This window comes from Pinus tabuliformis, chromosome 5_2 (assembly GCF_031772625.1).
Source record: "Pinus tabuliformis cultivar Carrire ecotype Pingquan chromosome 5_2, CPIR1, whole genome shotgun sequence".
NCBI lineage: Eukaryota > Viridiplantae > Streptophyta > Pinopsida > Pinales > Pinaceae > Pinus > Pinus tabuliformis.
Genome location: NC_142306.1, coordinates 956,031,769 through 956,035,972, shown reverse-complemented (window position 1 = coordinate 956,035,972; position 4,204 = coordinate 956,031,769). Strand labels below are relative to the sequence as shown.

General features: G+C 38.8%; 1 pseudogene; it reads left to right on the top strand.

The window, feature by feature from the left end:
- The first annotated feature begins 2,596 nt into the window (after positions 1-2,596).
- On the top strand, positions 2,597-3,986 carry LOC149162446 (phospholipase A1-II 1 pseudogene; annotated as a pseudogene).
- Positions 3,987-4,204: the final 218 nt, after the last annotated feature.

The following is a 4,204-nucleotide window of genomic DNA, read 5'->3' as shown; positions in this document are numbered from 1 at the left end:
TTGTTATTCTGATACAGTTAAATGTTATGTCCGTCTCCATGAACGGTATGGGATTTCGATCTACTTATATATATAGTAAAATCATTTCAATAATGCTAGCGGTTCCTTTCTTACTATTCTTCGGTTTAAATCCTACTCATGCAGTGGCGAAATGCTTCATTTCCAGTCGTTGCAGAGTTTAGGTTATAACAAGTTTTATGGTATCGTTACAGCGAATACATATGCATATTGTCTGTTGTTTGTATGATTACACCTGCGGTTATCTACGCGGCCGTGTTCATAGCCACGGTTGAACACCTCCAGTGGTTGCATTCATTCTTGAAATGTTTACTTCTTAGTACCGTTTTTGGTTAACTGCGATTGATTTTGCTGATATACAACAGTTTTGTAGCGTTTACTCTTACCGGTGGTAGTTTGCTCTATGGGTCTAATCGTCTGGATATACATTTCCTCTTGCAGTCACAGTTTCGTTAAGACTCTCAACTCTGAAGTTTGTTAGATATATGATTTGTTTAATGGTATTCAGTTGGCGTACTTCTGTCCGTGCTTTAATGGAAAAGAAATTTATGGTCTTTGGCTTTCCTTTGCACAGGAACTTTAAAATATTCCAGTCGTTTTCTTGGTGTACTTAACTGCTTGAATATCCACCACGGTGTTCTGGTCCGTGTTACAAAGGTCTAAATTGTCGACTACTGTAAATTTTATCTGCAGTGTGGTCAACATTCATTACTGAACTAATTTCTCTTCGTTGCTAACTCGTACCTGGTTCGCCAGTGTTGTGAATAAGCACTTCAGAAAATTCACCTGCAATCCATATTCGCTCTTAACCACCCAACCTTGAGATCCATCGCTAAGACTGGATTCTCCCCCCGAGCTATCTTGCAGGCCTACAGCCCTCAACAAGATACATGCACCTTGTGCCTGGTCATCTGGTCCTTACCAGACTTAACCAGTTTCTTGTTATTTTTCTTTGGAATCCTTGTGTCTGTCCCCACAGCACAGAATTCCTCCTTCCTCTACCTAGGACTTTTCCCTGTTTGGGAGGGTAGTTTTAGTCAGTTTTCATAACTGATTTTCTTTTTTAAAAATCCTCCTTTCAGAGGCTGCCAGCATTTCAAGAAATATATATTTCCAATATATTTTAAATTCACCAATAGGATAATATGATTAGAGTTTTGTTTTTTGTAAAATAAAAGAACAACAAACTTTCAACTCTATCTCTTACCACAGTAAAATTCCCACATTTACATTTTTCCGGGGTCATCACAAATATATAAAAGTATATATATAAATGATAAAAGTATATATATAAAGAAAAATGTAATTGTTAATAACAAAAATGTTTTCTCAAAAATTATGGTGAAAAATAGTTAATAGAATTCTATCATCAAATTCATGTAATTATGTAAAGTAAATTATTAATAAATTTCATATATATATATATATATAGATATATAGATATTAAATGGTAAAGATTTTAAAAAATCATAAAAATTAACTAAATTAAAATTTTATTTCAAAATATTATTATTATTTGTCATGTTTTTGGGACTGAAATTGAGTGAATAGAATGACAAACTACCATCTCAACCACTGAAATGAAGCACATATTGATAAATATGTAGCAAGGCTATTAATCATGAAGATTAATTTATAAATAAACTTTGTTACTATATTATGGATCAAAATTGTGGTTGTACCTACAGGTGCTCTCCAACCCATAATGGTTGAGATGCTATAAAATAATGTTTTATTTAACATTTTGAATTTGTCAAATATATATATATATATATATATATATAACATTTTGACTTAGTCAAATTATATAAAAATAATTAAACCAGCCTAGATCTATCTTAATGTTGGATCTAACAAGAGTAAAGAGGGATCAAATCTCTTAACATGTAAATCTATTTTAGAATATCATGCTTGGTAAATACAGAGTTAAAATGAATCTACTTTCTATTTAATAATTATTAATATGCTTTTAACATAAATCTTGATTTTTAATATATAGTTATTGTTAAAATATATGATTAAATATTAAATTTTTAATCTCCATCTAATAATTAATAATAATTAAATTAATCTTATTTCAAAATAATTATAAACCTGAACCTAATAAAACATTTTTATTAAGACTAACGACATGTAGGAAAAAATCTTTCATGTTCAGTTATGCAGGTCCTGGAAACTGATTTCACGGACTCTTTTGTCTTCACTATCTATTTCGCGCCCATCCTCCTTCACCTGTTTCACCAACCATGGACATTGGGATTCCTGTTTCACCAACCAAGGACATGGCACTCAATCTCGCTCGATTCAAAATTATACGTCAATCCAGTAGTATTACACGCCAAATCATGACAAATACCCCTTCCGAAATTATCGTAGTTACATAGTATCCAATAACTACACGCGAATGTGGTAAAAAATAATTTTTGTTAATAAAAAAAACTATATTCTCTGGTTATTGAGGAATTTAGGAGGTAATTTTGTCCATACTTACGAATAATTATTTTAAAATTTTATCAAAGGAACTTATGATTTAAGCGAGATGTGGCTGCCTGGCAATATGTGTTCCGACGCAGGGGGAGAAAAAATGGGGGCAGGAGAAAGCTTAGCGAAGAGATGGAGAATAATACAGGGAAGCGACAGGTGGGAGGGACTGACGGACCCTCTCGACCCTGATCTCCGTAAAAGCATTCTCATTTACGGAGACCATTCTCAGGCAGCCTACGATGCCTTCATCAGCGACACCCGCTCCAGATATGCTGGCAGCTGCAGATACGGCGGCCATCATTTCTTCGACGCTCTCGGCTTAACAAAGCGGCCGACAGAGTGGGGCTACCGCCTCTCCAAATTCATCTACGCCACCTCCGCCATAGATGTACCCGAAGCTTTTCTTCTGAGATCCCTCTCCCGCGAGGCGTGGAGCCGCGAGTCCAACTGGATGGGCTACGTTGCCCACGTTACTGACACCGGGAAAACCCAATACGGGCGACGCGACATCACAATCACATGGAGAGGCACCGTGCAGAGTCTGGAGTGGATGGACGATTTCGACCCCGGACAGGTGTCGCTATCCCCTCTCCTCCCCGACCGAACAGACCTCGACGAAGAGACCGACAGGATGGTCAGAAACGACGCGAGAGTGCAAAGGGGTTGGTTCTCTATCTACACCTCCGACGATCCCCGCTCGGCCTTTAACAAAAGCAGCGCCAGACAACAAGTCCTGCGAGAGCTGAAACGGCTCCTGGAAATATTCAAAGACGACGAGGAGATCAGCATCACCACCACAGGCCACAGCCTCGGCGCCGCTCTCGCCACGCTCTGTGCCTTCGACATCGCCATCAACGGCCTCAATAAGCGCCCCGGCGGAGCGGCACCGATTCCCGTGACAGCCGTCGTTTTCGCCAGCACCCGGGTGGGCAACGATGCATTCAAGAAAGTGGTAGACAAGCTCCCCGACCTCAGAATCCTGCGTGTCACGAATAACCCCGACCTCGTCCCGTTGTATCCGTTAGTGGGCTACGCAGACGTCGGCGTCGAACTACGAGTAGATACGGGGAAATCCCGGTATCTGAAAAATCCCGGGAACCCTTCCTGCTGGCACAACCTGGAAGCGTACATGCACGCTGTGGCCGGCACAAGAGGGAAAAATGATCCGTTTAAACTGGAGGTGGACCGAGATATTGCCCTTGTTAACAAGTGGTTAGATTGGTTGAAGGATGAGTATTTGATTCCCGATTCTTGGTGGGTTGTGAAGAATAAGGGGATGGTGCAGGGGAACGATGGACACTGGCAACTGGCCCAGCCCCCGCCTGAAGATCATGCACTACCCGAGGAAGAGGATTAGTTACAGCAGTCTCCTCAATCGTCCGCTGATACTGCAAAAGAGTTTATGATTATTTTTATTCCATGTGCATATCAGCTGCCAATTGTCTTTACGTTTAGCCCGATGCCACCAGATCTAAGGGTGATAACTAATTGGAAAACAAAATTCTTAATCCATGGCAGAGCAACGCAGCCTCGATAATCTTGTAAATTTATATTCTTATGAGATTATTGTAAATTTATATTCTTATTTATAAGATTAGTGTGATACAAAATTATTATTATTATTACTATAACATTAACATTATTGTGGTGATCTAAAATTATTATTATTATTATTATCTAATTTTATGAGATTATTGTGATT